This window comes from Bufo gargarizans, chromosome 2 (genome assembly GCF_014858855.1).
Source record: "Bufo gargarizans isolate SCDJY-AF-19 chromosome 2, ASM1485885v1, whole genome shotgun sequence".
NCBI classification, from domain to species: domain Eukaryota; kingdom Metazoa; phylum Chordata; class Amphibia; order Anura; family Bufonidae; genus Bufo; species Bufo gargarizans.
This window is the reverse complement of record NC_058081.1, coordinates 456,035,279-456,059,598: the sequence shown is the minus strand read 5'-3', so window position 1 is coordinate 456,059,598 and position 24,320 is coordinate 456,035,279. Positions and strand designations below refer to the sequence as shown.

The 24,320-nt window shown below is 38.6% G+C and overlaps 1 pseudogene; it reads left to right on the top strand.

Moving 5' to 3' along the window:
• Positions 1-15,890: 15,890 nt before the first annotated feature.
• LOC122926020 lies at positions 15,891-18,287 on the top strand (annotated as a pseudogene).
• The last annotated feature ends 6,033 nt before the right edge of the window (positions 18,288-24,320 follow it).

The following is a 24,320-nucleotide window of genomic DNA, read 5'->3' as shown; positions in this document are numbered from 1 at the left end:
CTTTTGACCCATTTTGCCAAAGGAAAGGAAGTTGCCTAATAATTATGCACACCTGATATAGGGTGTTGATGTCATTAGACCACACCCTTTCTCATTACAGAGATGCACATCACCTAATATGCTTAATTGGTAGTAGGCTTTCGAGCCTATACAGCTTGGAGTAAGACAACATGCATAAAGAGGATGATGTGGTCAAAATACTCATTTGCCTAATAATTCTGCACTCCCTGTATATGGATTTCTGCACAAATTGGTCATAAAATGTGATCTGATCTTCATCTAAGTCACAACAATAGACAATCACAGTCTGCTTGACCTAATAACAAACAAAGAATTAAATGTTACCATGTTTTTATAGAACACACCATGCAAACATTCACAGTGCATGTGGAAAAAGTATGTGAACCCTTGGATTTAATAACTGGTTGAACCTCCTTTGGCAGCAATAACTTCAACCAAACGTTTCCTGTATTTACAGATCAGACATGCACAACGGTCAGGAGTAATTCTTGACCATGCCTCTTTACAGAACTGTTTCAATTCAGCAATATTCTTGGGATGTCTGGTGTGAATTGCTTTCTTGAGGTCATGCCACAGCATCTAAATCAGGTTGAGGTCAGTACTCTGACTGGGCCGCTCCAGAAGGTGTATTTTCTTCTGTTTAAGCCATTCTGTTGTTGCTTTACTTCTATGCTTTGGGTCGTTGTCCTATTGCAACACCCATCTTCTGTTGAGCTTCAGCTAGTGGACAGATGGCCTTAAGTTCTCCTGCTAAATGTCTTGATAAACTTGGGAATTCATTTTTCCTTCGATGATAGCAATCCGTCCAGGCCCTGATGTAGCAAAGCAGCCCCAAACCATAATGCCCCCATCACCATACTTTACAGTTGGGATGAGGTTTTGATGTTGGTGTGCTGTGCCTCTTTTTCTCCACACAGTGTTGCGTGTTTCTTCCAAACAACTCAACTTTGGTTTCATCTGTCCACAGAATATTTTGCCAGTACTGCTGTGGAACATCCAGGTGCTCTTGTGCAAACTGTAAACGTGCAGCAATGTTTTTTTTGGACAGCAGTGGCTTCCTTTGTGGTATCCTCCCATGAAATCCATTCTTGTTTAGTGTTTTATGTATCGTAGACTCGCTAACAGGGATGTCAGCATATGCCAGAGACCTTTGTAAGTCTTTAGCTGACACTCTAGGATTCTTCCTCACCTCATTGAGCAGTCTGCGCTCTGCTCTTGCAGTCATCTTTACAGGATGGCCACTCCTAGGGAGAGTAGCAGCAGTGCTGAACTTTCTCCATTTATAGACAATTTGTCTTTCCGTGGACTGATGAACAGAAAGGCTTTTATGGATACTTTTATAACCCTTTCCAGCTTCATGCAAGTCAACAATTCTTAATCGTAGGTCTTCTGAGAGCTCTTTTGTGAGAGGCATCATTCACATCAGGCAATGCTTCTTGTGAAAAGCAAACCTAGAACTGGTGTGTGTTTTTTATAGGGCAGGGCAGCTGTAACTAACACCTCTAATCTCATCTCATTGATTGGACTTCAGTTGGCTGACACCTCACTCCAATTAGCTCTTGAGAAATAATTAGTCTAGGGGTTCACATACTTTTTCCACCTGCACTGTGACTATTTACATGGTGTGTCAATAAAAACCACATGGTAACATTTAATTCTTTGTGTGTTATTATTTAAGCAGACTGTGATTGTCTATTGTTATGACTTAGATGAAGATCAGATCACATTTTGATGACCAATTTGTGCAGAAATCCATATCATTCCAAAGGGTTCACATACTTTTTATTGCAACTGTATGTCTATCTAAGCTATATGACAGCTATATCTATCTAAGCTATATGATGGCTATATGTATCTAAGCCACATGGCAGCTATATGTTTCTAAGCTATATGACACCTATATGTATCTAAGCTCTATGGCAGCTACATGTATCTAAGCTATATGACAGCTGTATGTATCTAAGCTATATGAAAGCTATGTCTATCTAAGCTATATGATAGCTATGTCTATTGTCAGCACAATTCATGCGCTTCTCATCTTGTTTGTGTGGTGCCAAATCAATTAAAAGTATAAGCATGTACATATCATACTGCTTTCATAGTGAGACCAGACACACTAGGTGGTTTCATGAAAGCATCTTCTCAACCCCCTGAGCCATGGTAGAAGAAAGCTTTATTCACATTACAGTGACTTAAATAGCAGACATGACATCACAAAAGGGGTGTTCCTAAAGAAAATACTATTGGCTCCTTAACCTGATAGGAGTGGTTTCAGCAACTTCAACTATGAGTTCATAGGTATATTTGAAAACTGTAATGTAATCCCCATTTTCCCCCTCCCTTATTGACCTTCTAATACATATGGTTTGTGTACTACAGAATTTTCACACCACATTTTATAGAGATATAAAGCCCATCTCTCACACTATCTAAGCTATATGATGGCTATATGTATCTAAGCTATATGATGGCTATATGTATCTAATCTCTATGGCAGCTATATGTATCTAAGCTATATGACACCTATATCTATCTAAGCTATTTGATGGCTATATGTATCTAAGCCACATGACAGCTATATGCATTTAAGCTATATGACGGCTATATGTATCTAAGCTATATGACACCTATATGTATCTAAGCTCTATGGCAGCTATATGTATCTAAGCTATATGACAGCTGTATGTATCTAAGCTATATGGCAGCTATGTCTATCTAAGCTGTATGATGGTTATATGTATCTAAGCTATATGGCAGCTATGTATATCTAAGCTGTATGATGGCTATATGTATCTAAGCTATATGACGGCTATATGTATCTAAGCCACATGGCAAATGTGAAATGTGGAATCTGGTTGCTCTGGTCAACTAAGCTATTTCTACTTTATACCAGTTTGGTAAATCTCCCCCAGGTCTTTATATATGGCATCAGTTCATGAGCTCAACAAGCACCACAGCTGCAGTTTTTTTGCTTTTTTTTAAACAGCATACATCCAGGGCTAATGTCTAACCCCTCAGATATGATGAAAAATTGTGACCATGGCATCTAAGACAGCTTCATCTGGAAGCGCTAAGCTTCTGGGGCTTGAAAATAGCTTTTCCATGGGGAACGGGGAAGCCGCTCTTGGTGGTGGTAACTCCAAGCCTATTTGAGGTTATCACACCCGCCACAGGCATTTTTCTGTGGAAGCCTGGAGGAGGCAATGCTACATAGAAATATATTGAATCTCCCATAGGCTGCATTCTTAAATACATGAAGGCTATGAGAGAAGTGATTCAATGATCCAAGAGAAAAAAAAAAAGGAAAAATTAAATTAAATTTTAAACAAAAAACAAATCACCATGTTAAAAAAAGATACATTTCACTGCTGTGTCCAAAAATGCTATGTCTCAAAATGCTATATTATATAAACTATAAAATGCAATTATCCTGTATGGTGAACTACATAACGAAAAAATTTCAAAATGGCTGATTTGCTGTTTTTTTGCCACGTCACCTCCAAAACAAATGGTATAAAAAGTTATCATAAAGTCAACCACGTTCCAAAATGGTATGAATGAAAGTAGAGATTTCCCTGTAAAAAACTAACTATAATTTTTTTTCTAAAGTTTTAGTTTTTTTAATAGTAATAAAACACTCGAAAACAATATAAATATGGTATTGCTTTCATCATACTGACCCACAGAATTAAGCTGACATGTCAGTTTCACTGCATAGAGACTGCTATAAAAAGAAAACCTATAAAACTGTGAAGGAATTTTGTTTTGTTTTCCACCCCTTTAGCATTTTTTTTCCATTTTCCCACTACATTGTATGCAATAGTAAATGGTGCTATTAGAAAGTGCAATTTTTCCCACAAAAACAAGTCCTAATAAGCTATGTGAGTGAAAAAATATAATAGGATATGGGTTTGGGAAGGCAGGGAGTGACAAAAAAAAAAAAACGAATAAACTGAAAGTCACCTGGTGAACATTTTTCATAAAAAGCGATCAACATTCATACTTCAAAATTATATTAATAAATTCTACGGATCACATAGCTTCATAGAAAATTAAAAAGGTTATGGGGATACAAATAAAAAAGAAAAACGATATAAAGAAAACACAAGAAAAACTATATATATGTAGTATCACTGCAATTATATTGACTGGTGCAATGAAGGTAACAGAACATTTTTACCTCATAGTGACCCTAAACATATTTCTAAAGCTATACTAAAGTGGTGTAAGGAGAAAAATATAAATGTCTTGGAATGGCCTACTCATAGCTCAGAGCTCAATCCATTTGAGAATCTGGCATACGTTGAAGACTGCTGTACAGCAACGCAACTCATCTAATATAAAGGAGTTGGAGCAGTTTTGCCAAGATATATTGGAAGAAATTCCAATGTCTACATGTATGTACTAAGCAAATAGAGACATAGGTCTCTACAAAACATTGGCACATCCACCACCAGTCTGAATCTACAGCTGCATCCTTGCTGGTGTAGATTTAGAACCTTTCTATGGTTGTAAATAATGCAACTAAACAGGAAAACACTAAATGGGTGAAATTACTGTCTTTTTTGTAAGTTACTGCATTTTCTGAAGTGAAGCAGAAGCTTTAAAACTGTATGAAAGTAATTTATCAAAGTATTTATACCTGTTATGCATTGTAAATACCGTACATTGAGAGATATGGTGTCCCAAATCAGCTCTACAGAGCAGCTGTTCTACTTTAGCAACATAGATGTAGGATAAAGTGGCTAAGATGGAGATGTTTAAAATGGATGATTTTTTTTGCTAAGTTTTTTTACTACATAAAAAATCATACATTTATCAGAAATCTCATAGTGCAGGCCACCAACAGTCTTAACCAAAAGAAAAGCATACAGTAGCCTTCAGTAAAGCAAAAAAAAAGAAGCTGTGCAGTCCTTCAGGAGCTGTGTACCAATGACTCTTTAGTGGAGCAAAATAAAGACATGGAGGCAGCGCCAATAAAGTAGTGGAGGAAAAAAGGTTCTTTTAATCCATGTTGTGGCAGTGCAAACACATGCTTTTGAATCTCTTCTGTTAGCTATAGAATGACTGTAAGTCATTATTAGGCTTAGTTCACACTTAACGTATTTAGTCAGCAATTCTCATCAGTTATTGTCAGCCCAAAGCAGGTGCGGGTCAAAACCACAGAGCAGATGCAGATCTATTCATGATACTTAATCTGAGAGTAGGTTTGGATCCTGAATTTGGCTCACAATAAGTGATGGAAATAACTGACCAAATAACAGAAGTATAAACAGCATTACAGATAAATGTTAGCATCAGATCTAATTTATCAGCATGGACTTAACCACGCAGTTGCCAAAGAGTCTAGTAGTGGCCCCATGACAGTGGGAAGGGTGTCGACAGTAGGGCTCTGTTCACATTACTGTTTATTTTTCCATTCTTCTGATCCGTCAGAAGAACAACCCCAAAAAAGTTAATCCTGTATTTTGAGCATCTACCTTCAGACCATCTGTATTTGGTCAGTATTTGATCATTATATGTAAGGCATTTTGCATTGAAAGGCGAGTTCTCTTTGTGTATAACTATGCCACTCATCGTGCTAAACACACACTTTGATGCCATACTACTGACCGGGCAGGCTTTCCCAGGGGGAATTGAGCTAGTTGCAGCCACAATTCAAGGGCCTGAGAAAACAGTAGGTGTCACTAATGAGCTGCCACTGTCTAATGTCAAAGTTTCACCGGGGAGTAGTCCTGTCCATCTGCCTCATCAAGAAATCTGTCATGGGTTTCCTCTGCTCAAACAGTTGATCCAACATGTGGAGCATGGAGTTCCTACATGTGGAAACTTTGGATATGAGGCAATGTAGGGGAACACCATTCTGCCTTTTTAGGTCAAGGAGGGCATGTTTTGCGTAAAAGTGGCTGAAGTGCATACATAGTTTCCTTGATATTTTCAAGATGTTTTGCAGTTGGGTGGAAGACTTCAGGACTGAGGTGACAACCAGCTTAAAGACGTGAGCCATGCAGAGTGCATGGGTTAGCCCTCTCTGATACAGTGCAGAAAGAATAATCTTCCCATTGTTGGTGACCATGGTTCTAATCCTTAATTGATGAGGAGAGCCAGGAATTGATTTCTTGGTTGAGGAGAAGTTCCTCCCCGGTGTGACTCTAGACTACAGATCCACGTGACAATGCTGTGCTTTGCATAAGTGGTATGCTAGCGGACCACTCAGAACTGTGCCTATGGTGGAGGCTGAGGACAGGGTGGAGGATGAGGAGGCAGAGGAGGACATTGGCACAGAATTCACACAATTACAACCTTGAGGCGGCATTCCCATCACCTGACCAAGTTTCTGGTATGTCTGGGCCAGAACCACATATACCCAGTGGGCTGTAAAGAATAGTGATGAGCGGCAGGGGTCATATTTGAATTTGCGATATTTCGCGAATATTTTGTAGAATATTTGTAGAATATTGCGAATTTGAATATTACTTAAGCAGGGGGAAATCATGACTTCAGATGGAAAAAAATGACGAATATATTTATCGCCGCCCCCAAAAATTTGCATCATGAAAATTCGCATTATGAAAATTCGCAATCAACACTACTCCTAGTCAAAGATATTGCAGCCTTCTCATTGGCCCACAAGCTAGAAGCAGGGAGGGATCATGTGTGCTGATTTAAAAAATCTTGAATATTCAAAATTACGAATTTGTATCACTATATTCTAAAAATTTGCGAATTCTTAAAGTGCCGATATTCACGATAAAAATTCACAATTCTAATATTCGTAATCAACACTAGTAAAGAACATATATTGTCTTTAACCGTAGTTATAGCTCCACAAGTCAGCATTGGCATGAAGAGGCTCAAGGATTGGCCCACCTTCAGCACAACATATGTTTGCAGGGCTGGTACAGCTCTTTTAGGACTCTCCACCTTGGGTGTGCACAAGCCATCAGTTCTCTGAAATGTCCACAATATGGAAATTGGGGGACTGTAGTCCCATCAACTTGACCTGGTGCATGATCAGCTTCTGTGCCATTGGATGCGCAAACTGTTTTCTCTTTGCCTCGCTGATCGATTGCTGGTGAAACATGTGATAAGTAGTAGTAGGAGGAGCATCAGGAGCAATAGACTAAGGGAACGAACGAAAGTTTCTTTCTGCAGAGGTTGAGGAGCCCTGATTGCTGGAGAAGGTGTGTGGGCCACTGGGAGATGCAGTGGTTGCTGCATCAGGCTGTACCACTACATTTGTTTCCCAGTTTTCCCAGACCACTTTATGGTGAAACGCCATGGGCCAGATTTATCATTAGCTCAAGTCAAAATAATGGAGTGAAAAAGTCGCAAATGTTTGCGCAATCGCTAAAACTGCTAAAATGTGTGGCTTTTATTGACTCTGCGCTATACTTGCAAGTTTTCTGAAAGTGGGCGTGTTTTCTTATGTAAATTAATCTCTAGACAGATTTACTATAGCGATTATTTAAAAATTAAAAAAAATTGCGCAAGTTCACTCCAGCGAGGACCATAATTATTTTATGCGACTTTTTAATAGAACATGCAACTTTTTAATAGAACATGCGACTTTTTCATAAAGATGTGCGACTTTTGTAAAGCCGCTTACTGAAGGATAAATTGCTGCCGTCAAACCACATTTATCACAGTATTAAAGGACCATTAATAAATCTGACTTAACCAAAAGTGACTTTGGACATATGCAAAAGTGGAGTAAGATGTAAGTGTAATTATAAATCTGGCCCCATGTTTTGACGCATGGCCATGATGCCAACATTAGCACCCTGACCTTTCCTCAACTTCTGCCCACATATTCTGCATACCTCCATACTAACCTCCTCCAGTGACTTCATAAAAAATTCCCACACTGCCAAGTATGGCATTTTACCCCAACACTCGATGCTGACTGCCTGACACTAGCATTGAGCGCGAATATTCGAATTACGAATATTTATTCCGAATATCGCAACTTCGAGAATTTGAGAATATTTAGAATATAGTGCTTTTAACATCTATAGTGCTTTAACATCTGAAAACATGATTTTTGGTCACTTGTTAGCGGAAAATGATGATTTTTTTGTCTTTTTTTTCTTACAAAGTCTTATATTCCACTAACTTGTGACAAAAAATAAAAACTTCCATGAACTCACTATGCCCATCACGAAATACCTTGGGGTGTCTTCTTTCCAAAATGGGGTCACTTGTGGGGTATTTATACTGCCCTGGCATTTTAGGGGCCCTAATGTGTGAGAAGTAGTTTGAAATCCAAATGTGTAAAAAATGCCCTGTGAAATCCTAAAGGTGCTCTTTAGAATTTGGTCCCCTTTGCCCACCTAGGCTGCAAAAAAGTGTCACACATGTGGTATCACCGTACTCAGAAGAAGTAGGGAAATGTGTTTTGGGGTGTATTTTTACATATACCCATGCTGGGTGAGAGAAATATCCCTCTAAAAGTCAACTTTTCCCATTTTTTTATACAAATATCTCTCTAAAATGACAACTTTGTATAAAAAAATTGGAAAAGTTGACTTTTAGAGAGATATTTCTCTCACCCAGTATGGGTATATGTAAATATACACCCCAAAACACATTGCCCTACTTCTTCTGAGTACGGCGATACCACATGTGTGACACTTTTTTGCAGCCTAGGTGGGCAAAGGAGCCCAAATTCTAAAGAGCACCTTTAGGATTTCACAGGGTATTTTTTACACATTTGGATTTCAAACTACTTCTCACGCATTAGGGCCCCTAAAATGCCAGGGCAGTATAAATACCCCACAAGTGACCCCATTTTGGAAAGAAGACACCCCAAGGTATTCTGTGAGGGGCATACCCGTCCAAGTTTCCAAATTTAAAAATTTTTTGGGCCTTCTCCTCAACATGGGCCTGACAAAAAAGCATGAATTGGAAAAAGCATGAAAAGCATGAGTTCTGATCACTTATAGATACTATAAAAGTACCAATGCTGATTAGCGATACGCTAATCAGCGAATCAGTGACTGCGGTGCGGTGGGATGGGCGCTAACTGACGCTAACTACCTAAAAAAGGGGCCTAAACTAACCTAAAACCTAACTGTCAATACTAGTGAAAAAAAAGTGACAGTTTACACTGATCACTTTTTTTCCCTTTCACTTGTGATTAACAGGGGTGATCAAGGGGTTAATTGGGGTGATGGGGGCGTGATCTGGGGCTAAATATGTGGTGTTTGTGCACTTACAGTGATCTGTGCTCCTCTGCTGGGACCAACCGACGAAAAGGACCAGCAGAGGAGCACAGAAGCCATTTAACACATTATATTTATAAATATGTGTTAACTGGCTTGTGATTCATTTTTTTGAAAATCACCAGCCTGCCAGCGACGATCATTGGCTGGCAGGCTGGTGACGAACTCTTCCTGCGACTTTTGCCGGCCCACAATGCGCAATGCGCAGATGTTCAGAAAAAGCATGAATGATGCAGCAGATGAACTAGTTAAACACACCTATATATTAGACCGCCTGTTAATAGTGAATCTGATACACAGTAAGTCTATGTTTAACAAAACAGATTAACTATTAATGGTGCAGAAAATGTACTAGATAAACACGCCTATAAATTAGACCGCCTGTTGACAATGAGTCTGATTTACAGTAAGTCTATGTTTAACAAAACATATTAAAGAGGACCTTTCACCGATTATGACAATGTGAACTCACTATACAGACACGGAGAGCGGCGCCCGGGGATCTCACTGCACTTACTATTATCCCTGGGCGCCACTTCATTCTCCCGCTATGCCCTCTGGTATCTTCGCTCACTAAGTTATAGTAGGCGGAGATTTCAGTCACTAAGTTATGGTAGGTGGAATCTGCTGTAGCGCTGGCCAATTGCATTGCAGAGCTCAAAGCCTGGGAGAAAATAACCTCCCAGGCTGTGAGCTCTGCGCTGCGATTGGCCAGCGCTACAGCAGAACAAGAGCAGACTCCGCCTACCATAACTTTGTGACCGAAGATACCAGAGGGCATAGCGGGAGAATGAAGTGGCGCCCAGGGATAATAGTAAGTGCAGTGAGATCCCCGGGCGCCGCTCTCCGTGTCTGTATAGTGAGTTCACATTGTCATAATCAGTGAAAGGTCCTCTTTAAGTATTAATGGTGCAGCAAGTGTACCTGTTGACAATGATTCTGATGTATAGTTAGTGTATGTCTAACACAACAGATTAAGTACTAATGGTGCAGCAAGTGTACTAGATAAGCGTGCCTATATATTAGACCACCTGTTGACAGAGTCTGATATACAGTAAGTGTATGTATAACTGAACAGATTATTAATAGCAAAGTAGATGAACTAGGTAAATGAGCTTATATATTAGACTGCCTATGTAGACTAAGTTTGATGCACAGTAAGTTTATGTATCCCAGAACAGATAAAGTATGATAATGCAGCAGATGAACTATGAATAATAATAGTAATCTTTATTTATATAATGCCAACATATTCTGCAGCGCTTTACAGTTCAGGGAAAAATAACCTTGCTTATAAGAGCTTACAATCTATGAGGAGATAGGGGTGATACAAAAGGTAAAAGTGCTTGTTTTGTACAATGGTCCGCCCATCTTGGGAAAATAGGCGAGCAGATATAAAGCATGAGCCCATCAGCAGCCGATATGTGAACTGTTTCTGGGTGCATGTGTATGGTGGAGAGTTTGGTGGAGGATCAGGTTCAGGAAATGATAAATGGGCTATGTACGGAGACAAGTTAGATGAGGGGATGTAATAGGTTATGTATTTTTAGGGAGTGCCTAAAACTGTGTATATTGTAGTTTAACTTAATTTCTTGAGGTAGGGCATTCCAGAGTACTGGTGCAGCTCGGGAAAAGTCTTGGAGCCAGGAGTCAAATGTTTGAATTATGGTGGAAGTCAGTCGTAAGTCATTGGCTGAACAGAGAGCATGGGTAGGGTGGTAGAAAGAAATTAGGGAAGAGATATAGCACTGGTTTCAGCACTGTGGAGGGCTTTGTGGGTGAGGACAAGCAGTTTAAATTGGATTCTATACTGTATGGGCAACCAATGTAACGACTGACACAGAGTGGCATCGGAGTAGCGGTTGGACAGATAGGTGACCCTGGGTGCTGTGTTAAGAATAGATTAGAGAGGGGAAAGTCTGGTGAGGGGGTGGCCAATTAATAGTGAGTTACAGTAATTGAGCCGGGAATGGATAAGGGCAACAATTGGAGTTCTTGTTGTTACCATGGTGAGAAAGGGGCAGATTCTACAGATGTTTTTGAGGTGCAGGTGACATGAGCGGGTGAGAGAGTGAATATAGGGGGTGAAGGAAAGATCAGTGTCAAATGTCATCCCAAGACAGCAGGTGTGCTACCTAGCAGTGATGATGCTGTCACACACTGAAAGAGAGATATCAAGTTTGGGTAGGTTAGTAGATGGAGAGAAACACAAGAAGTTCCGTTTTTTAAAGATTCAGTTTTAGGTAGAGAGAGGACATGATGTTAGAGACAGCGGACGGACAGCCACTGGTGTTCTGTAGCACAGCAGGGGTGATGTCGGGGAATGAAGTGTATAGTTGTGTATCATCAGCATAGAGATGGTACTGGAAACCAAATGGGGCTGTGTAAAGAGAGAAGAGGACATGGCCTAGGACTAAACCCTGAGAAACCCCAACAGTGAGAGGGAGAGGTAAAGAAGTGGAGCATGGTGAGTAGGAGATGGTGGTCTACAGTGTCAAAAGCTTCAGAGAGTTCAAGGAGAATCAGCAGAGAGTAGTGATTGTTGTATGAACTAAATAAACACGCCTGTATTTTAGGCCACCTGTTGATAATAAGGGAGATTGCACTGAGTCTGCATTGTTCCTGCACTGTCTCTGCAGTCTCCCTATACTTTCCCTATAACGTCCAAACACTCCCCTATGATCTCCCTACACTGTCCCTGCACTGTCCCTATCCAGTCTTCTATAGTTTTCTAACACACTGTCCAGTTTACAGTGAAATTGCGGCAACTGTGCAGGATGAGGCTTTTATAGGGGGTGGCTATCTATTGATTGGCTGGCTGCACTGCATTATGGGTCATATAATTTCTGGGCTTCTTAATCTCGCTTTGTAACACATGTAGCCGCCATTTTGGGAAAAAATTTATTTGTTACCACGAAGCCCAAGGAAATTCAGATTCATGGCAAATCAAATCTTTCCTGAAATTCAGATCAAATTCAATTTGTTTAATTTCAATTCACTCAACACTAATATATATGACAATTGTTAACTTTGTATTAATAAACAAGTGCAGTAAACTTTAGCTCGACTTTTAAGTTTCAATTTAAAGTTTTCTAAATCATTAAGTTATAGAATACTAAAGAATGCTAAAAATGTTGAATCAACAAGTTACAGTTGAAATATATTCCAGCCCAAACTTGGTATAGATTTTAATATGTGGCATACAGCCAAATGTATATATTTGGTGAATTTTTCAATGACTAGCTGAAAGCTCTGAGTTAAAGAAATGTGACTGGTCATAGCAGTGACACTAGACTGTATGTCCCTGCACAGTATAATGCTCATTCCTATAGTTTTAGCTATTGTGTTACTAGCCATTTCTTTCTGTGAGTTCTGAACCTGAATGTGGGGTAGCAGTCTTATGACAGATCTGTCATCTGTAATTTAACACCTACTGTAGTCTTCTAATTAATTGTCCTGTTTATATATGAAATTGATAAATCAGCTGCTACAAACAGGATGGAAGCTTAGTGTGTATGCTACAGTAGGCAGTGTAAAAACTGGAATAATTTAGAATTCTTCATACATTTTTAGGACTATGGATTAATAAAGCTTTTTAAATTCATGTTTTTAATTAAAAAATCAAATTTCAATTTAATACAAAGCTAGAAGTATATTTAACTGTACAGTATAATGTCAATAAATTCTATTGTGCATCTGCAAAATATCTGTGTACCTATAAAATGTTTTTATGCTGTTTTATTCTATACCTTGTAGAGAATTCTAAAATCTGAGAAGTGACATATTACCATGAAAAACTTGTGAGTGAAATTATGCAATTTTTATTGATATCGGGCAATATCACAACAAGATCAGACTACACAAAGGTTGTGGTCTGTTATCATGGAGGCAGCAGTAGACACACGATCATTTGTATAATTGAATTGTTTTTATTTTATATACATTACAGTAAAATAAATATATGGTTGCAAATAGTGATCCTAATTCTGAAGTCGCTCGCTCAAAACTTTGAATTAATGTTGTGAGGAGATTTATCTCCATACAGTATTAAAAGGTTCGGCCTTCGATGAGGCGAAGTTAGATTTAAGATAGGCTTTGGTTCGGATTGGCACCTCGGAACCGAATTCGAGTTCCGTACCAAGTTTTAAAGTGATTTTTCACTTTAAAAATCAAACACCTAAAGTTATTCAACAAAGTTTTGCATGATTTCTACGAATAACTAACTTCACCTCATCGGAGGCCATACATTTTAATGCTATACGGAGACAGATCTCTGTACAGCATTAATCTAAAGTTTTGAGCAAAGCGACCGGATTTAAGATCCAAAGCTCAAAGCTCGCTTTGCTCATCACGAGTTACAAGGTTTGAGTGATCTTTTAAGACTTAAAATCTAAATATTTAGATTGCAATTTATATTTTATAATTTTGTAGTTTTATAAATGTTTGCTTTTTCAAAATAATACGTTTTCAAAAAAATCAAATACCAAACTTATTCACTGAAGTCTCCTGCGACTTTGCAAATAACTAACTTCACCTCATCGGAGGCTGTACATTTTAATGCTGTATGGAGAAGGATCTCCGTACAGCATTAATCCGACAGTTTTAAGCAAAGCGATTTCGGATCTAGGATCCAAAGTTCACTTGGCTTATCGCTAGTTACAAAGTTACAGTGACCTTTTTAGAATTAGAGGGCCATTTACTATACTGAAATAAGCCTAAATTAGACATATTTCAGGTGCAGATGATGGTGCAATGTTTAGTTGCGCTGCCATCTGTGACTTCGCCCTGTGCACACCAGTTCTAATATTGTGGGCGTGGTTTGGGCGGGGAAGGGCAGGCAAGGCTCATCTCATTCATCATTCTTGACACCTGTTTTATGCATAGAAAATGGGCTAAATGAAAGACAGCTCAGAAGCTGTCTTACATTTAGAACTGGCACTTGATGCACCGAAGTTATGGAGAAGCCAGTGCCTCTTTATAGCATCCAGCAGAACCGCTGGAGTCTCTTAAATTTAAATCTAAATAAATGTGTCTCTTAAAATCTAAATATTTACATTGCAATTTATATTAAATAATTTAGCAGTTTTATAAATGTGTTACTTTTTCAAAATAATATAAAGTAAGTTGTTTATTAAGTTGTATAAACTGCCTTCTTTTAAAATAAAGGAATACCTAAGAGAATTGAAGTAAGAATGTTTTAATAAGTTAGCTAAAACATGTATATATATGCAAAGCAAGCGGCTTTTCTTGATTTGAAATCAAAGGAAAAAAAATTAAGTTACAGCAATTTTTCTCCCTAACTTTGTAAAACCCTTTATTTACTATTTAAAGTTATACAATTTATTTCATTTCTTCTCTTTCTTTTTTATTTTATTTATATTTTAATTGTATATGTAATTTTTTTTTTTTTGTTAACATTGGATTAACCCCTTAGGAGATAAATGTGGTTATAAGATGTGATCAGCATTGAATGCTCATCTGAGGGGATAAATAATGGGGATGGTGCAAACGCCGTTCCCTGTCATTGCGCCTGTTCCATTCATGAAAAGATATTCATGACAAAGTAATTTGTAACTAATTGATTTTCTTGACAAAGTTTGGCAAAGCTGCCAAATCAATTTCTAAACATAGACTTTAGAAAATAATTGCAATATTTCAAAATTAAAAGTTTTCAGTGGGAAAACATTAACATTAGTCTTGAATAAATTGAGCTTTGGATAATGGAGCTGAAGCCTATGCGCAGCCTATAAATTTTGATGCTATAGGAAGATAGCATTAAAATTGAAGTTTCGGAATGAATTGACTTTGGATCTATGATCTGAAGCTCAATTAGCTTAAGGGTCCATTCACACGTCTGTAAGTGTTTTGCGGATCCGCACATCGCCGGCACTATAATAGAAAATGCCTAATCTTGTCCGCAATTGTGGACAAGAATAGGACATGTTCTATTTTTTTTTTTCGGAAATGGAAGCACGGATGTGCAAGTGTGGATGCGGACAGCACATTCCGGCCCCATTGAAAATTAATTGGTCTGCAGACGTGTGAATGGACCCTTAGACTAGTAATTATAATAAAATTATTATAAAAATGTTTAAAAATAATAATGTTTATTATGTATAGTTTGTCTGTGTCTTTATGTTTCTGTACATTTAAATAAGTGTCTTTGGGCATCCATAACTAATGCTTTAGTCTTGGGCCACATATATGTCTGAGCTTAAACCATATAATCAAAATGGAGTACAAAGTCATAAAAATTGATAAAATAAAATGTTCAAAACCATCTCCTATATTAAAGGGAAAAAATACATATTTATATAACTAAAATCAGAAAAGATTGCTTAAAAATATTTAGAATAAAGTTTTTTGTAGTACCTAAATTAGTCCTCATGATGGTGCTGTTACCTAATATAACAGAAAAGCTCTCTGAACAGCATGTGGAGCTAGTGATTTTTGCTTTATATACAGATATTTAAGATCTGAATAAGAAACCAGACTGTATTTCTGTATTCCTTCCTTACAATTCCTCAGTTTTTATCTGTTTTTGGATCCTAAAAGAACAGTTAGAAGCATTCAGCATTTTATTATACACAGGATACACAGGACATGGAATGGCAAGTATTATGTTTCTACTTTTCATTTTTTGCTATGGCTGCTTGTAATGAACTCCACTACTCCATTCTAGAGGAGCTGAAGCTAAATTCTGTTGTTGGGAATGTTGGTGAAGATTTAGGATTGAATGGCAGCAACCTAAAAATGAGAAAATTAAGGATTGTTTCTCAGCATAGCAGGAATTTATTCAATATCAGCACAGAAAATGGCAATTTATATGTCAGTGACCGGATAGACAGAGAGGAGATCTGTGGGCCAGAGCAAAACTGCCTTCTAGATCTTGAAATTTTGGCAGAAAATCCAGTAAATGTTTATTCAGTAAAAGTTGAAATCCAAGACATAAATGATAACCCACCAAGTTTTTCTAAAGATATTTTTTATATTGTGATTAGTGAATCCACTTTACCAGGAGCACGATTTGTTCTTGAGCATGCCAGAGATCCAGATTTAGGTATCAATTCTTTACAGAGTTATAGGCTAAGTCCCAACCCACATTTCTCTTTAGTGGAAAAACTTGATATTGGAGTGGAATATCCTGAACTCACTTTAGTGCAGTCTGTAGATCGTGAAAAGCAACAACAATATGAATTAATTTTGACTGCTTCTGATGGAGGAAAACCAATAAAAAGTGCAACTGCTATTATCATGATTGATGTTCAGGATGCTAATGACAACTATCCAGTATTTAGTCAAAAAACTTATAAAATTAGTTTAAATGAAAATTTGCCAATTGGAAATATAGCTTTACATTTGAATGCCAGCGATAAAGATGAAGGATCAAATTCAGAAATCTCATATTCATTTAGCCATATTCTTGAAAATGCAAAACAAGCATTTACTATTGATTCTCAGACAGGAGTCATTAAAACCATCGGAAAACTAGACTATGAAATAACTCAGGCTTATGAGATAACTGTCGAAGCAGTTGATGGTGGAGGCCTAGTTGCTAAATGTACTGTCTTCATACAAATTATGGATGTTAATGACAATGCTCCTGAGATAACAATTGCATCACTGTCTACACCAATTCCAGAGGATTCTGTTCCTGGGACTTCTTATAGCATTAATTAATGTAAAGGATTTGGATTCTGGGAAATATGGAGAAGTGAACTGCCACTTAACAGATATAAAGCCACTTAAATTAGTTCCATCATCTAATAATTATTACAAACTTGTAACTGTAGGTCCACTTGACAGAGAAACAACCCCAGCATATAACATCACAATCATAGCAGAAGATGAAGGCTCTCCTCCAATGGTAACTAAAAAAAACTGTTCATATTACTGTCTCAGATGTAAATGACAATATACCAGATTTTGGAAAACTTCTTTATATTTTCTATATTCCTGAAAATACCCCAACTGGAACATCAATACAGGGTGTCCACGCATCTGACCTGGATGAAAACTGAGAATGCTAGAGTCACTTATTCTATCATTAATGGAAATATTGATGACATTCCAGTCTCATCATATGTTTCCATAAATTCAGTGACTGGAGTTCTTTATGCCCAGAGATCTTTTGACTATGAACAGTTGCAGGAATTTAAGTTCCAGGTGATGGCTAAAGACAGTGGATCTCCTCCTCTAAGCAGTAATGTCACAGTGAGGATATGTATCATTGATAAGAATGATAATGCTCCTAAGATTCTCTACCCATCGCCAGACACTGAGGGATCAGCCTTATTTGAGTTTATTCCTCACTCTGCTGAGAAAGGCTATCTAGTCACCAAAGTCATTGCAGTGGATGCCGACTCTGGACACAATGCCTGGCTCACCTATCATTTACTACAAGTTCCTGAACCTTCTTTATTCACCATTGGCGAATATACTGGTGAAGTCAGAATTAGACGAGACCTTCCAGATATGGAATCTTTGAGACAAAAACTTGTGCTTCTAGTGAAGGATAATGGAGTCCCATCTCTGTCATCTACAGTTACATTGAACTTGGTTGTGGCTGAGAATTTTCAACAAGTTGCTCCAGAGATAACACGCCAACCCAATAACTCATCAACCTCTTCTAATGCAACATTCTACCTTATAGTAGCTATAGCATTCATCTCTCTGTTATTTATTGTGACAGTGCTAATCACTGTAATTTTTAAATGCAAGAAAAATCATAACCCAACATCTTTTGGAACTTATAATAGAAATGTGTATCCTCAGTTCACCCTGGGATGTCCTTCTGAGATCAGTGATACAAGTTTACCTTTCCCATTCTCATATGATGTGTGTGTGACTCTGGACTCAAAGCAGAATGAAATTGCTTATCTGAAGCCAGTACAGAATGTACCTACAGAGAACCTTATTGATACAGAAAATCCAACTGTTGCAGAGAATTCTATGATGGTTAACATGCCTACTGAGAGTAATACACAAGTAAGTAAAATATTGAACTGCTTGAATTTGAGTTCCACAAAAAGCTACTGCTAGGTGTCCAAACCAATAAGGCTACTTTCACACTAATGTTTTGGCTTTCCTGTTTCGTCATGGGCTCTCACAAGTGTTCCAAAACTGATCAGTTTTGCCCTAATGTATTCTGCATGGAAAATGATCCACTCAGAATGCATCAGTTTGCCTCCGTTCAGTCACCATTACGCTCTGGATGCGGACACCAAAACACTGCCTGCAGCGTTTTGCTGTCTGCTTGACGAAACTGAGCTGAACTGATGAGTTCTGGCACACAATGTACAGTAAGTCAATGGGGACGGATCCGTTTTCTCTGACAAAATCAGGCACAATATAAAACAGATCTGTCTCCCATTGACTTTCAGTGGAGTTCATGACGGATCCGTTTTGGATATGTTACAGATAATACAAACGGATCCGTTTATGATGGATGCATGTGGTTGTATTATTTTAACAGATCGGTTTTTGCAGATCCATGACGGATCCGCCCAAAACGCGAGTGTGAAATTAGCCTAACTCTTTCTATTTTTATTAGGTAAATAGTACAATCTACATTAGTGGCCCTATACTGGTAGGTAGGCTTCAGGTGATTACTGTGACTAACACTTTATACTCTATTGGTAGATTGCAGTGAAGCTGTATTGCCTTATAATTTAAAGCAACTTCCTTACTGTAATTACAATTCCTTTCTGCTTTTTCTTGTCTGAAATCATAAGCATTAGAGAATTATATAAAATGCACTACTTTGATGAAAGTACAGTTTTTAGCATAAATCAGTACCATATGTGACTAGAAGACATATTATATCATATATAGGGTCTTGATTAAATATTCTCTATTAATATTCAGAAACCTCACCAAAAATTTGAAGGGCGGGGGGGGGGGGGGGGTAGCAAGATTTGTATTTCAATGTCTGTGTGAGATATAGGCTGTGAGAGGAAAGAAAGAAAACCAAATTACAATTAGGGTACTTTCACACTTGCGTTTTTCTTTTCCGGCATAGGGTTCCGTAACAGGGGCTCTATACCAGAAAATAACTAATCAGGCATATCCCCATGCATTTTGAATGGAGAGTAATCTGTTCAGTTTGCATCAGGATGTCTTCAGTCGTTTTCACTGATCAGGCAAAAGATAAAACCGTAGCATGCTACGGTTTTATCTCCGGTGAAAAAAACTGAAGACATGCCTGAATGACATTTTTTCCCATAGAAATGTATTAGTGCCGGATCCGGCATTCAAAATACCAGAATGCCGGATCCGTCCTTCCGGCCTGCGCATGTGCAGACCGGTAAAAATGTAAAAAAATATACAAGACGGGTCCGTCTGTCCGCATGACAAGCGGAGAGACGGATCCGTCCTTGCAATGCATTTGTCAGACGGATCCGGATCCATCTCACAAATGCTTTCAGTCAGCTGCAGATCGGCGGATACGGTGGGCAGTTCCGACGCAAGTGTGAAAGTACCCTTACTCTGCCCAACCTGTGTTTGAGATTTCCGGCTGTGAGAGAGGAGATATACTGTAGATATGTTTGCTAAGGTTTGCTGATATCATCTAGACTGGGTAAGACAAAATGAAATTGCTTATCTGAAACCAGTGCAGAACGTCCCCACAGATAATATCATAGATACTGAGGATTCTATAATTGTGGATAAAACTGAGTCCATTGAAAAAACTACACAGTTCAGATACAGTTTGTTTCTTAGATTTTTAAAACTATTGGAATATATTTAGAGTAGAGAGGAGTGAATAGATAATAACAAATCAATTTGTCTCATCAGGAGGACTTCGATAAGGCCTAGTTCACATGAACGTATGGCTTTTATAGTTTTTTGCGGTCCGTTTTTCCCCGATACGTTGTTCCATTTTTGAGTTCTGTTGTGTTTCCGTTTCTGTTCAGTTTTTCCGGTCCGTTTTTCCATATGGCATATACAGTAATTACATACAATAAATACAGTAATTACATACAGTATTTATTGTATTTACTGTAATTACATACAGTAAATACAGTAATTGGGCTGGGCATAACATTTACAATAGATGGTTCAGCAAAAACGGAACAGATACGGAAGACATACGGATGCATTTCCGTATGTGTTCCATTTTTTTGCAGAACCATTGAAATTAATGGTTCCGTATACGGACCGTATACAGAACACAAAAAAACGGCACGTACACTCGCAAAAAAACGTTTGTGTGAACTTGTCACAACCAGACAGCTGAGAAGCTTTGACAGAAGCCTTTCAGAACCTCCTCCTTGAGTTTTCTTTGTTGTGGTGTTCAGTTCCTCATCTCGTTAGCCTCTCTCAGCTGTCATGTAGTTGGACTGATTGCTTCCCTTTAAATTTCTCCCCATAATGCATTACTGGGCGGCTTATACTTCTTCCTGGAGTGTGTGTGCATGCTGATCCTATTTCCCAGTCTGCTACTAAGTTAAGTGCTGTACATTTATCAGTTATTTTCTGTTTGCTGGCTCCCAGGTGACCCTGACTCCCTCCGTGTCTGGTGTAGGGAGCCGGTGGTCGTGTCCCCTCACTATTGTAGGGTGTTCAGGTGTTATATAGTCGAGGTACGTGGATATGCAACCATCCACCTTTGGGATTTTTGCATAGGCTGAGCAGCCACGGAAAGTGCCAGGTCTTGTGCAGGGGTCTCCCTTTTGGTTCCTTAGCTTTGGATCCAGTGAGTCATATATGCATGTTGCATTGTCTTGTTTCCTGAACACCGTCCGTGACAGAACTGGGCCTAACTATGGGAAGCTGCCCCGACTAGTGAAGAAGTGGCCACCTCCTGACAGATTGACAAGGCAGGACATTTAGCCCAGCCCTGACAATTTGCTACCTGGGCCGTTTTTCTGATTAGCAGAGTGAGGGCCCGGGCTCTGCTTTGGCTTCAGAGCCTGAAGAGTGTCAGAGAAGATATAATTTAAAAACTAGCCAGGAACATCAAGAACAAACCCAATATACTACCTGGCTGACCTGACATTTGATGGACCTGCCCAATGTACAAATAGAACAAGTTATGTCATTCACACAAGTATAATGGGGATGAGAATCTGGCAAGGACTCTCTTAACTCTTCTTTCCATTCTTGACTTATATTTTAAATGATGTTTTGAAATGTAGCATAATTTCAGAGCAAAACTATTGCTTTTTCTAACCAAGCTAAGATTAAGATAGTATGAAACTCCTGGTTAAGTATGTCTATCTATCTATTTATCTATTTATCTACGGATGTAGCAGGGTTAACACTCATGCTTTATGAGACATGTTATCTAAACTAAATGCAACTAAATGCGTTAAGCAATTGCTTTTCAATGGCTTTTGTTTCAAGATAATGCGATGAGTTAAGAAATTTGAGTTAAGAGTGTGAGTGTTACCCCTGCTACATCTGTATCTATCTATTATCAATCAATTATCTATCTATCTATCTATCTATCTATCTTTCTATTTATCTATCTTCATCATATTTGCTTTTAAGACAATAATAATTAGAGATTAACACATTTCTTAAAATCCAAATGAAAAGTGCTCTTATAGTCTGGAAAAGTCCCACTCTGTCTCTTTTTCTCTCTTTGATTCTCCCAAATGAAATCATGTAAAATGTATAATTATCAAAACTTTCAGGTTGATTTCAGATTTTTTAGAATCCATTCATTCATCTGTAGTAATAATGTTTTCTCATAGCAATGATCACCTTTATATAGTGATCTCGTTGGTAAACTAATTCAGACTTTAATTATGGTATAAATGTGCATTTATAGTCCTTTAACCACTTTCTGACCACTTTATGTAAGTATATGGCAGCTAGCCATGTGCAAATCTGCAAAGCTGCAAAATGTTTACTGTTCCAATATCCCTTAGGATTGCAAGGTTTCCTATCAGGTGGCATTCTGATCTGGTAGTAATTAACAGTCTTTAATATTGGTGTTTTATTTGGAATTGAGATGGAAATACCCCTTAATAGGGGTGTCCCATGTAAATATTTGCAGCATATTGCTAGACCTCTGGAACCTGCAAAGTGAAGGAGAGCACACATCACTATGTGCAACATGTTCTCTATTCACTGCTAAGGCTTCCAGAAGTAACCGAGCGAGCATGCTTAGCTATTTTAGGACATCCCATAGCAGTAAATGGAGAGCAAGCTGTGCAAACAAGATTACCTGTTCATTCACCATTACAGGACTGCTGAAAATAGCCAACCCTGCTCTTGGCTATTTTTGTTACTCTCACGGTAGTGAATGGAATCCCTGGATAGGAGTATGTCTCAAGGATGGGACCCATACCTATCTGACATTTGTGGCATTTCCTAGCAATATGGCAAAAATGTTTAGATAGGAATAGAACATGTCTGTAGATTAGAAACATCATTCGCTTTTGTATATATTATACCTCTATATTTAAAATTGTCATATATGTGTTATATATTATGAAAAACGTGGTATATTAGGAAACACTGATATTATGCAACAATTTCCCTCTACTGGTTTCTTAAAATGTACATTTTCTTTCATTATGCTTATTAAAGAAACACTCTAAAATGTTTTTTTTTATCTAAATAGTGGAACCTAAGGTATTATTGAAGAATATTATCAAGACGCTTGTTCATGCAATGTGTATATCTGTTTTAGCAACTGTAATTTATGGGTTGTCTTTGCCTACTTCTCCTATGGTATAGTATCAGTATTACCATTATGCTACTGGCTTTGCTAGGAAACAGTGGGGGAGTCTTATCATCCTATATAAGGGTTGCAAGTTATAGATACATTTCGTAGAAAGTTTGTCCCTTAAAGGGATTCTGTCACCACATTTTACCCTCTACAGTAAAACATAGCTACTTGTAGGTCTCCCTGAGCTGTATTAAATGATGCCCTTATTAACTAATAGTCTTGATTTATTTCTTCATAAAATCGATTTAAGTGATATGCTAATGACTTATATAAGGTGCCCAAGGGGATGTCATTCCCTAACTTGGTGCCCAGCCGCACCCCTCGGTCCGGTGCCCAGCGCCGCCTTCCTATTATATTAGAGGTGGCGCTGGACTCAGAAAGGCTGCGCTGGGCACCGGACCGAGGGGTGCGGCTGGGCACCAAGTTAGGAAAGGACATCCCCTTGGGCACCTTATCTAAGTCATTAGCATATCACTAAAATCGATTTTATAAAAAATAAATCAAGACTATTAGTTAATAAGGGCATCATTTAATAAGGCTCAGGGAGACCTACAAGTAGCTATGTTTCACTGTAGGGGGTAAAATGTAGTGACAGAATCCCTTTAAATCTAAAGAGTCTTAGTGCATTTATATGTGATGTAGCTTCAGGGGCGGACTGAGAGGTCGGGCACTTCGGACGTGGTCCGAGGGCCCAGCTGGGAAGGGGGCCCGCCAGCCGGCCTTTTGGGGTGTGCAGAGGGCGGAAAAAAAAGTGAATGACTACTTGAACCTGCCGCCCGCCCTGCGTGTGCCGGCCAGCGGCCGCGGCGCTCATCGTAGACTCGTAGACGTAGTCAGGGCAACAGTCACAGATACCTCCCGCCGTCTTGTTTAGCGAGCCGAAGGTAGAAGAAGATTCCGGCCCACTGCGCATGCGTGAAAAAGGACGGCTTGGCTCAGGCGCAGTAGCGCCGAGTCAGTTAACAATAAAGGTTAACAAAATGCTAATATCTAGACCTCTTCAGCACCTCTGTGACGTTTACTTGACAGTATTATGTCTATATTGTGGAAGATAGTTTTAAGGAAATGAAATAAAGATTTAAAATGTTATATTAGTCAGCACTTCAAGCTAGACATAATGTGGTCTGAGTGACCAATTAATAAAAATACTGTCAAGTAAACGTCACAGATGCTGAAGAGGTCTAGATATTAGCATTTTGTTAACCTTTATTGTTAACTGACTTGGCGCTACTGCGCCTGAGCCAAGCCGCCTTTTTTCGTGCATGCGCAGTAAGCCGGACTCTTCTGCTACCTTCGGCTCGCTAAACAAGACGGCTCGGCGCAGGCGCAGTAGGAGCCAAAGGTAGCAGAAAATAACGGTCCACTGCGCATGCGCGAGGCCGGAATTTTCT